General features: G+C 31.5%; 1 protein-coding gene across 2 annotated transcripts in view; it reads left to right on the top strand.

The window, feature by feature from the left end:
• LOC113520352 (dopamine receptor 2-like) overlaps window positions 1–13,011 on the top strand; it is a 69,972-nt gene that overhangs the window by 16,077 nt on the left and 40,884 nt on the right. The window lies entirely within an intron of this gene.

Genomic DNA, 13,011 nt, shown 5'->3' with positions numbered 1-13,011 from the left:
GACAACGAAACGATCCTATAAGGATCATTTCGTTTTGTTTTGCAGGTAGCCAATTAATTTAAAAGAAATTAAGTATCTTTGTTACGAAATATTTTAGGAGCATACAACTATGTTATGAGATTCTAACTGCATCCAAATAACTGTTTTTACATCTTTATCATAAAATATCTTTGTTAAGTATTTATTTTGTTTGTATGTCTATGATAGTTAAACAAAAACAGCATTTTGTGAACGAATCATGAATCAAAATTACCGGTATCCAACTAACTTTATTACAGAGAGTTGAGTTTTTTATTATTAAAATACTTAGTTGCCAGTTGAAACAAAGTTAGCCATCCCATTTTACACGATTACAAAGATATAAAAGCTTTTACGCCGAGACTGCAAGTGGATTTATATCGTGTTTAAATTTTTGTTTCAATATCTATTGAATTTCGTATATTATGTTACCACTGTAGACCACAATAAAAGAATACTATTTAATAGAAATGCCCTTCCATAGTAAAAAAAGCCTATATATAGATAGATAGAAAATTTATTTGCATTACTTACACCACACAAATAACAATACAAACATACACATTAAAAGAGATAGAAGAATGAAAAACAAAAAAAGAAGCAATAAAAGAAAAAAATACAAAAAGCAAAATATATAAAACAACAATTTCCTTTTTTCATGCGTGTGCCATAGTTACACAAAATGGTCAAACTTAGTTTATTGTCTTTCCCCTTAAAAGAGCAAAACATCGATATTCTGTTACGGCCAAGAGTCAGTCGCGAAATTATGTGTACATGAGTGATGATGAATGTATACAACTTTTTGTGTTAATACAAAATATATTTCTAGTTTCAAGAATTATCCAATATTTGAATGAATGAATGAATGAGTATACTAGTTTTTAATTGCGACTTCATCCACGTAACTAAGATAAAAAGTAATCTTTGATCTTCCTTCTCCATTCTATATATATATATATATATATATATATATATATATATATATATATATATATATATATATATATATATATATATATATATATATATATATATATAAGTTGTGTGTATTTTTCAATGCTAAATCATAATAAAATAAAAATGGAAAAATTTAATAGCCTTTAACTGTCTACTGCTAAACATAAGACACCGCAGTCAGGCTTTAGAGATGTTTTAAGAGAGACGCTGCTGCCCATCCTTCGCCCTCCCTTAGTTGGCTCTTACGACACCCACGGAAAAGGAAGCGAAACCTATTCTATGCCGGGATCACATGGCCATATAATAAAAATCATCGAATGTCTATAATTTCCTATCAGCTATAAGAGTAGGTCAATACAATAAAATTTTCCAAGAATATCCTTAATACAGTTCAACGACATATTTTACAAAAAAATTCCTAGAAAAGAGTTCATATCAAATAATACATTATATAATAAACTATATAATATATACATTACACAAATTATCAAATTAATTTCGATTATCACACGGACGAAGTTGCAGACATAACTTATTTATTTATTTATTTATTTATGGAACACCAACAGCATATTGCATTATAACATATAGGTATAACAACATTAAATACAATACAATATTAATGCACATGCCTATTATAGGTATTCACAGCATTCACTTTAACGTAATTATACAGTGTAAGAAATTTAAGTAAATAACAAAAATAAACATGTAATCTAAGTTGTGAGCAAAATCAGAAAATAAGATTATGAGTAAATTAAATTAAAAAAAATATTAAAAAAAATATATATTATGACAATTAGAGTTAATGTTCATAAGATTGTTGTACAAAGTGCTTCAGCAATTTATTCCTGTAGGAATTCGAATTATCGTACACTATATCAATTTCAGGTAATTTGGCATTAATTTCATTGTATGACGCACTAATCCTGGCCAGAGGTTGATGCAGTCCTAGGTTTGTTCTGCAGCGCGGTAAGCTAAATATTCTAGTTATAGGGTGTCGAGGATAATTTAGAGGTACCGTTAATTGGAGTGAACTCAGTAAATCTGCACAATGAATTTTATTATTGAGAATTTTATGAATAAACATTAAATCTGCAATCATACGACGCGTCTTAAGAGAGGTAATGTTAAAGAAGGACATTCTCTGACTATAAGGTCGCCTATGCGATATGTTACGGGTTATGTAAGCTAGGTGTCTAGTGAATGCTCGTTGGATATTTTCTATTCTTTGAGATGAAGAGCTGTAGACTGGATTCCAGGAAACAGAGGCAAACTCCAAACGACTACGTACTAAACTGTTATAAAGAATTAATCTAGTTTGCCTCAATTTAAAGCCTTTTAAAGAACGTTTAAGGAAACCAAGCATTTGTGCTGCCCGTGTGACAATATTATTTATGTGTACATTAAATTTAAGTTTGCTATCAAGCAATACTCCTAGATCTCGAACTTCACTAACAACTACCAGTTTTTCACCGTTTAAAGAATAACGTGATTCTATAGGTTTAATTTTACGAGTAAAACGAATGTACGAACATTTATTTGTGTTAAGTAACATACCATTCAAAGTACACCATTCCCCAACACCATCTAAGTCTTTTTGCAGAAGTTCTGCATCATGTATGGATTTTATTGTGCGATAGATTTTTAAATCATCGGCGAAAAGAGATATTTTACTGTATTTTATATACGATGTAATATCATTAATAAATATCAAAAAGAGAACGGGACCCAGGTGCGATCCTTGCGGTACGCCTGATTCTGCATAGTACTGTTTAGACTGAAATCCATTAATAACTACTTCCTGAGGCCTTTGAAATAGGTATGACTTAAACCAACTGAGTAGAGAACCTTCTATTCCAAAAACAGCCAATTTGTTTAGCAACACAACATGATTTACTTTATCGAAAGCATTGCTAAAGTCTGTGTAGATTGTGTCAACTTGTTCACCATTATCTATTTCGCGAGCTATATCAAATACTGCTGAAACCAAATTAGTTTCTACGGACCTACCTTTATAAAAACCGTGTTGGAATTCTGTCAAATAATTTTTAATATGGGTGAATATGTGTGGATATAGAAGTGACTCGAATAATTTGGATAAACATGATAATATGGATATAGGCCTATAATTTTTAACATCCTTTTGATCATGATTTTTAAATATTGGCAAAATTCTTGTTTTTTTCCATTCAGTAGGGAATACACCATCTTGTAAAGACCGATTGAAAATTATTGTTAGTGGGAGTGTGATAGCAGTTCTACAGCGTTTAATAAAAAGTGGTGGGATATTGTCGGGGCCCGAACCTTTATCTATATTTAGACGTTTTATTGCCATAGAGACCTCAGACTCGTTAACTTTTATTTTAAATATATGATTATTTGTAATAGGAACATATTTAGAATTAGTGGGTTCATTTGAACTATAAACTGATGAAAATTGACTTGCAAATAAATTCGCAATATCAGGACCTGTAGTTGCTGTAATGTTGTTCATTTTCATTTTTGTGGGGAAGGTCGACTGACCTTTACGTTTATCTTCAATGTATCGCCAGAATAATTTTGAATTCTTGCAAATATTAGCTTCTATTTTATTATGATATTGTTTTTGACAAATATTTATAAACTTATGGCAGCGTTCTCTGAGTAGATCTAATTCAATTTTATCTCGAGGATTATGAAATTTATGATACCTGATTCGAAGTTTTTCTTTTTGATTTATGAGTTTTATTAAAGTATGGTTTAATAAGTAAACCATACAGGAAATTTAGAAAATTTAGATGAACGTTTAGGTACATTTTTATCAATAATCTCCCTAAGAATATTATAAAAAGCTGAAACCATTTGGTCAACATCTGTACAGTCATCTAAAATCTCTTGCCATTGAATGTTATCAAGCTCTGATATAATAGAGGTATAGTTTGCTTTATAGTAATTGTGATCAGTACGCACATTTGGATGCAGACTACTTGAGTTTTCACTATAATCAATAGGAAGAGTGACTAATAAATTTGGGTGTCTTTTATCTAGCTTACTTAGGAGTTCTAAAGGTTTAGAAACTTTTATGTTTTCTGTGTTGCACAAGATAAGATCAAGAATTTTGTTTTCATTATTAACAATATGATTAAACTGATACAGATTATTTAGTGTCATAAAATCAATCAGCGAAAAGCCTAGAGTTCTTTCAAAATTTTTAGGAGTTGTATATGTATTATTATCATTTAATGTCCATTTTATAAAATTTAGATTAAAGTCACCCAATATTATAACATTATCAGTACTATTCATTACCATATCTACATTATCTAAGAATAGTTGTTGTTTTACAAGATTGGCTGGTGGAGGCAAATATACCGCACAAAGCGAAACATTTACATTACGACCATTAACAGGAATTTCCACGTTGACCCATAAGTCTTCAATTTCACTTTCCCAAATTAGCATTCGATTTGATTTAAATTCACATGATACAGCAATTAATAAACCACCACCATCCAATTTATTGCCAGTACTCATTACACGATCTCTACGGTACACAATATAACGAGAATCAACAAATTCAGAGTCAGCGATATTAGACTTTAGCCAAGTTTCTGTAAACACTATGATTTTGTAATTATTTATTAGAATATTTTTAAGTACACTCTCAGTCTTCGTTCTTATTCCACCTACATTTTGGTAATAAATATCAAATTTTAAGCCGTATTTCCAAAACTTTTGCTGTACTCAGGTGGATACATAATTATTTTATAAATTTTAGGCTATCTTTGTTGCGAATGAGTATAAATTCGCTGAATTCATCTTTGCGTGTAAAGATACGGCCATTTCGAATCCATGTAAATTTGTATTTCATCTCCTTCGCTTTAATACGCGCTGCAGCATGAAGCGATTTATTTTCGGGTGACAAATGTTCACTCACATATATCGGAACTCGTGCATCCTCAAAACCTACATGGAAAGAATTTAATTTATCCTTTGAATTTTTCTTATTATATTGAACGACTGCAGCCAAAACTTCGTCACGTTGCCGGGACGAACGTAATTTAGCTATTATAGTTCGGGGTCTGACATTATCTCTGTTCACCCTCGCTACACGCATTACACGTTGTATGTCATCAACATTAATGGGAGCACCAACGACTTTAACCAATTTTTCCAGTATTTGGGGCAAATTTTCTGTTTTTCGTTCAGGTATTCCATTTATTTCTATGTTTGACTCTCTCATACTTTGCTCAACTTGGTTTAGGCGCGTGGATAAGTCTAACATTGCTGATTGCAGTTTAAAATTATCGTTTTGAAGATCATTTATTACAGCTGTTTTTTGTTCTAGTGTCGCTTTAATTTCCTCATATTTCTGGTTGTAGAAAGTTATAGAATCACGAAGTTCATTAACCTGATCATTAATCGATCTTAATTCTCCTGTTACCATTTCTTTGAGTATAGATCGAAGTTTATTCTCAGTTATGAAATTTCCATGACAAATGCAGTTCGATGGAGACTGTTGTGTTAATGTATTACCATCAAGTATGTCACGCTTTGAGCGAAGTGTTATATTATTAGAACAAGATGCAGGCATACCACCATAGTTTTCCAAGGTATCATCATGACGAGTAGTTGATTGAGTCGGTGTAATAGCATTACTGACTTCTGTTTCTTTTGTTTGACATTGTGAACACTTCCAGTTTCGTTTTCGTTCTTCATTACATGCATAAAAGCTACGGTATCTATGCTGGGATATTTTGGCACATTCGATATCGACTTTATTATTACAAGCCATGCATTCTAAGAATTCTTTACCTTTTATCACATTATGACAAATCGAACATTTATTGTTTTTCGACATTGTGACTTTTAGTTGTTAGGTTAGTATATATCAGGTAGTATGTATTAGGTAATAATATATACATTTAATCAATGCCCATAGAGAAGTTAAGTAGCCAAGACGATAAAGCGCTGAGCGAATTATAATTATTGGCGGTATATAAATATGTATAGATGTGACGCAGTGACGGCCGACCACCGGCCAGCAAGGCAGCGATAGTGAAAAGGTGAGGTAGGCGTATAGCGGGAGCGGAGCGCTCGCGCGGTTAGCGACACGCATCAACTGTCACAAGCGTTCGTTTTAAAAATTTTTTCTAAAATAAAATCAGTAACTACTCACGAACCACAGTTACTTATAATAAACCAATTACACAAATGAAATCCTTGAGATATTAGCTTTATGATAGTATAAAACTATATCACAAACACTGACTTTAAACCATTGTTACAATAAAAAATATACGGAGCAAAATAAAACACTGTTTACGGTACGCGTCAAGGTCGTATTTATAGTATATATGTATGTTTATTATATATCATATTAAAATGGTTACGTGTCTTGGAAAATGCGTTCGTTACGTTCGTAATATTTTAAACTAAATATCATACCATTTTAATATGAAGATTAAGCAAAATGCAATATAAAATCCAAAGTATATTTTTATACATATCATTGGATATTATTAGATTATCTTTCTAATTACAGTCTTAATGGGATGTCACACAAAATATAATTTACTTTCTTAATATATTTTATGATATAGTTAGTACCGTGTAGGTCCGGGCATAGAATAAACCAGTCTTTACTTTGTAATGGGTATTATAAGAGGCGATTAAGGATACTTATAGTGGAGGGATAGGCAGCAGCGTCCCTCTTAATACATCATTGAAAGCCAAACTGCGGTTGCCAACCGGCCTGCCAAGCGTGGCAACTACTGGCAAAACCCCCCTTATGGGGGAGGCTACGATCAGCAGTGGATAGTTAACCGCTGATACAACATGATATATTCGTAGTTTTAATTTTTTTATTGAACAAATTTTTTGTCATTTTATCTGAATTGAGTAGATAGCTATGTTTTAGTTTGAAAGGTAAGGTATGACAGTGAATTTACTTGATAATAAAAATATATAATAATATAATATAAGTTTAATAGGTATTCTGGTTTACAGAAATGACAATACATAATGGGTAATTGTAAATATTCTATCTTAACATAAATATAAGATTGTCAGCTTGTTTCTCATTCTAACTAGTATAAATGAATTACAATACAACTTTGACTTGAAGTAGGGTGACGGGTAGGCACTATTTTCGAGACGTCAACTACAAGTATGTTAATGTAATACCAGACTAATGATTCGACCTTAGTAGCGCAATTTTGGTTTGATTACATTACGTTAATAAGGATCCAACTTCGATTATCGTATTGCTAATTTAGAACAACTTCTGTGAATTGGACTCTCCAGAACGTACTCAACTATTATCATATGTTATTTTCAATCAAATTCGAAAAGAAGTTCTCAGTCCAACTGTTCTTTTGTCTTCACCAATTCTAATGATTCTTTTTATACTCGTAGACAGAGATTACTCCCGTGTTAATTCTGTAATTTCACGATTGATTTTTATTTATTACATGAACAATATGTTCGTAACCTGATTTCTTCTGTTGAACATAATCCACTATAATTTATTTACGCAACCTAATATTTCAACAGGTACCTACATATCTGGTAGAATACCAAATAAGCTTGTTATTCGTACATGCCTCGTACGTTGCCACTTCAGAATGTTAAGGTATCTCACTTTTCGGATTTATAACTATTCTATTATCTTACCTTTACCAATGCACGCTGTTTCATGGTGTAAAGAAATATATATTATACCAGTAATTTATCAACGACTCTTTGTTTAAGAACCAAAGATAAGAAAGAAAAAATTTATTGACAATGAAAATTCTATATATATATATATACAATTTTAGCCAGAAACTAAATAGCTTGCTTTTGTCTTCTTCCTTTTACCACCGAAATGCACGACAAATATTAGGACTTTAACCTTACGTTGTAGAAATTCCACGCATGTGGAAATTCTGAACTGCTAAAGAATCGACATTTCTGTTTCGATGTTTCAAAGAAATATAACACAACTCTTCAAGGTGTTGGTGAATGCCTATCTTCTGGGTAAATGCGCTTCATCTCAGATCTTGTCGTCGCTTCCCATACGAGTACATATGTAATCTATCGGACAATATACATACATGCCAAGGATTCTCTACATAAAATAATTTGGGACTGGTTTTTTGTTTTCTTAATAAAATAACTTTATGTAAAATTTACTTATTGTATTTCGAATATGAAATATACACCTAACAATGATTTATTATTACTCCAATTCCTTATTTTAGACCATAACTATTGATAAAAACTGAACTGCATAACTATATTCATTTCTGAAGGTTTTTTAATAACTTTACAAAAAATGGTACAAAAAAAGATATACACCCGATGATATCTATATACATTCCAAACAAGAAAAATTCGGTCCAGTGGATCTAAATAGACTATAACATGCAATAGAGATAACATACGCTTGATAAAGGGCTTTTTCGCGCGCGGTGCCCAATTTAGCTTTTGTATAGTTGATTAAATCTATTCTGATAACACTATATCTCACTTGCTACATTTTATTAGCGGATATTAGCCCAAATTATTGAATGAACTAGTTAATTATTTCATCGAGTGTTCCAACTAAAATATATATACCACTGGATATAGATAACGCCATCTAGTTAGAAATTTAGAAGAACTTGTACTATGGACACTAGATGACTAATATACATATTTTTTTTTTGTATAATGCCCATACTATACAAAGAAAACGTCCAGACAGACAAATACTATTAACGAATACAAATTTGTATTATACGAGGCTCAGACTCGTGACCTTCGGTGTGATGGTGTCTTAAGTAACTACACCACCGAGGTCATTAAGAGAATAGATGAGAATTATATTTTAATTTTAGATTTTTTCCAAAGATATTCTATCCTGATCTACTTAGGTACAATACCTCACTTATATGTCAAGTTTATGTATTGATAAATTAAATTGTAGTTATGTATCAAATATGCATGTGTGTCATGTAATAACAAGGTAAAATATAATACAAATTATCCATCACTTCTTTCTATTGGGCTACAAAGCTCGATAGATAGATACTCTTTATTGATTCCTCCAAAACATTACAATAGTAAACTTATTATAAATATAAACAATTACAAGAAATAATCACAATGAGAAAACAATGGGCGACCTTATCACTAAAAGCGATCTCTTCCAGGCAACCTTTGGATGGAGAGGAATAATTATAAACAGTTATATTATATTTATAATTATAAACAATTATAAAATAAGAGATGGAAAAAATCCAATTTAAATCTTGTAACCAGTTTCTCTGGCCAGTGTGATAATGGCAGATTTTTTTGTGCCATTCCCGAGGACTCAGATGTTATGTCCTCTTCGTATAAAAGTGTTCTGAATGCGAGAAAGAGGAGTGGGGAGGCCCGCAGGACCCCTTCCTTAAACCTAAACACAGGTCTGACATGCCGTGCACAACTGCTTGTCACGCCATCTGTGAGAAACTTAACGAAACCCCGTCGGCACAGGAGCCCGCTTCCGTTGAAGAGCAGCGCGTCGTAATCAAGTTTCTCTCGAAACTCGGCAAGAATGGCCGTGAAATTTTTGCCGATCTCAGAACAGTTTATGGGGATGATGCTGTGAAGGAACAAACTCCATACAAGGTGCATTCAGAGAGGGCCGAGAAAGCGTTCATATGACCCAGATCAGGACGTCTTCCATTCATTCCGACGAAAACGTGGAAAGATTACAATAGTGTTAATGGGGACCGTCGTTTAACGGTCAAATATAAACAATTTGGGCAAGACCGTGGTCCAATAATCATAAAACGAACTTCAAATGAAAAAATTTGCGCCAAGATCGTTCCGTGAGTTTTTGAAAAAATTCCATTACGGTGACCGAACACCCCCCCTATTCGCCGGATGGAGTGTGACTTCTTATAAAAAACCAAATTGGTATTCGGGGGCGGCATTTGGGGGATATAAATGATTATAAAAAATTATAAAACCTACAACCAGATGGAAAAAATCTCACAGTGGAAACGGCTTGGCACCATTATGTCACAGGGGGAGTCTTTGAAGGGGATAAAATTGATTTACCTGAATAATTGTAAAATAAAATTTTTAAAAAACTTTTATACGTACTTTCCGGACAAACCTCGTATAGTGAAACGTAATGTGATGTTATTGCATTGTATGTTGGTATAAATATACATATATTACACATATGTGTAATTAATTTATTACTTTAAATATTGAATTTGAAAAGTTATTTTCAGTCTTTGAATATAAATATATTTATACGCATTTGCGATGATCGTCACTGAAATGTAATTGAAATTGAGCTCAATTACGGCTGTCATGCTCCTGAAAGGGTGTTTCTAATAGGTATTAATAAAAATTATATTAAATGTAACAATAGTAAACGGTTAATAATTTATATGTACGTATAATGTAGACAATATGAATATTATGTGTATATTATTTATATATTACAATTTTATATTTATATTGTTTTTATTTGTATTGTTGTATATATTTTAATATTGTTTGTATTTATGTACTTATCACGTTGCACCGTCAATTATATTTTCTGTTATTCATGTCTACAGTCAATTGGTAGATAACGCCTTATGGTGTTAAGTCCGTCATTTACACTATCTAGGTGTATTAAATAAAATAAACATATTTCTATTATTCGGTGTTCAGAGTATACTTATTTCCTTGTAGCAATCGAAATTCTAATTTAGAATCCTTCTCAAAAGTATTATTTTGCTTTTTTATAATGCAATCTGCTATATGTACTCTCGCCTCGTATTAAGCGCACTGTATCTACCTATATGGTGTCGAAATGTGACGGGTATTAGGGTGTCGCCGTAAATCAAATAGCTCTGATTATGGTAAGGATAACCCGCAGTAAATCATTTTGCGTTGACGCGTATTTTTACTGTCAATTCTAATATTTCTGACAGGATTTATACGCTTTCGCCACGAATTTCCGTACATTGTCTCTGGACAATGTATAAAGTTTATAACAATATTTTTTTTATCTTTTGAACAGTCGGTTGAAATTTATGGATACATGAATCTCAAAAGGATAACTACACACTAGTATTTTTTTTAACTTAAACTGCAGTTAAAAGGACAAAAGTACTTAAAATTACTTAGACTTTCATTATTGAAATTATAAATAATTAAATAATTATATATAGGTATAATTATATAAAAATAATACCTGCGCCGTACTTTTACTTGTTACCCCTTAACTTCAGGTACAAACAATATAATATGCTTTCGGGTTTCCCGTCGCCTATATCAAATAGCGAGAATGGGATACCTAGATCGACTAAGTGTACCGAACAATAAAAAAATAACTAGGTGAAAGAATTTAAAAACTCTGTTAAATATCTTTTTGAGATTACCCATTACAAATAAATGATATCGTTTCCGTTTATAACATTATTTTAGATATAGATTAAATAATATTCAAGTTCTCGCCAATATAAATAATGTTCACTTATACCCTTATATATAAAAAACGCTAAATGTCTAACAAATGTCTTGTTAAATTTATAAATTTAACAATCAGTCATTTTATAAATTTGTCATAATTCATGTTAGTATGATATCGACATATTCTCCAATAAATATTGGTAGCAACTTCTACCTATGAAATTATAAGTTCCTATTACACATTGCTACCACAGAGTGTTGTTGTTTCATTTCGACGAGTACAAACATAACATTTTCGTTTATTGCAGTCGCTTGTCAGTTTAACGAAGTTTACTTTGAAACATTATTGAATTTCTTCCCATTTCGTGGATTTTTGTCGATGAAAACACTTAAAAAGTTACACAATTGAATTTCTGCGCGCTTCTTTAATAGTATCATATTAGAAATGATTTGCTATTCTTTTACCTAGTAACAGAAGAGGCTGATTTTATTTTCTGTTCATTTTTTTAATTATAAAAACAATAGATATATTATTTTAAATTTTTATTTATATCATCATCAGTATATTAATTACTAATTTCGTCAGAGATATTGTATACTTAAAAACATTATACATACATACATACATACAAGGTCAGTTTTACAATCAGTTCAACAAATACTTGCGCAGGATAATAATAACAGGGGATCAGAAGTGAGACATTTTTTTATGGAATGAAAATGGAATAGCACTCGTAAGCCTGCATTATCGGTTTACCCTGGCGGAGCATCAGTAACGGATAACAGGTATGGATGAAAATAGGTCAGTTAGCCCATCGTAACGAAATCACCAGGAATTAACTATGACGGTTTCCAGAGAAGATAACACGTGGAGGTAGACTTAATTGAGTATTTCTGAACACAGAGGTTCGTAGAGAACGTAACTCACGCAGGCAAAATCAAGGAATAATGCTAATCGAAATGCAACAAGAATACTCATATAAATATTAAATGATAACTGTGAATATAAATAAATTTTAACATAATATTCGAGGCAATCCGATTCGTGTAAATTTTATATTTAAATATAATAATTATAACTGTATTTATTTTACAATTTTCGTGAGGCAACCCTTGCTAATCTGCGTAAGACAGCATAAATACACGAACGGCGGCTACGCCCTACGTCAAAGGCGTTCTACTACTGTATGAAAGATATACACTGTGATACAAATGTTCCCACATAAACTTCATTCGTACTACGTTAGTTATGTTGCTCAGAGACAGCAGGATTCAACATTTGCATATTCTGTTTCAGTGACATCCATTATTATACTACATGCGTCATAACATGGTGTTGGGTAACACATAACCATAGGTAAAGTGTTACTAAAACGCAACAATTCAATAAAGCCTAAATTTTTTATATCAGTTGTTACATTGAATTTAAATATAAATATCTCATTCAAAACATAAATTTTAAGCCGGTATCCGCAATTAGATGTGTTTGCCTCCAACTTGCTGGAGTTTCGTGGGTTGATCACACAGTGTTTGTGTTCAGATATTCAAGATGTTATTTTTATTATTCTTATATGATTGTGTGGGATTTTAATGTTATTAATATTATTCTTTTTAATTATAATTAAAAAA

This window comes from Galleria mellonella, unplaced genomic scaffold (genome assembly GCF_026898425.1).
Source record: "Galleria mellonella isolate WM207_F2 unplaced genomic scaffold, CSIRO_AGI_GalMel_v1 utg40, whole genome shotgun sequence".
Taxonomy (NCBI): domain Eukaryota; kingdom Metazoa; phylum Arthropoda; class Insecta; order Lepidoptera; family Pyralidae; genus Galleria; species Galleria mellonella.
Note: the sequence above shows the minus strand (reverse complement) of the source record. Positions and strands in the feature narration are given on the sequence as shown.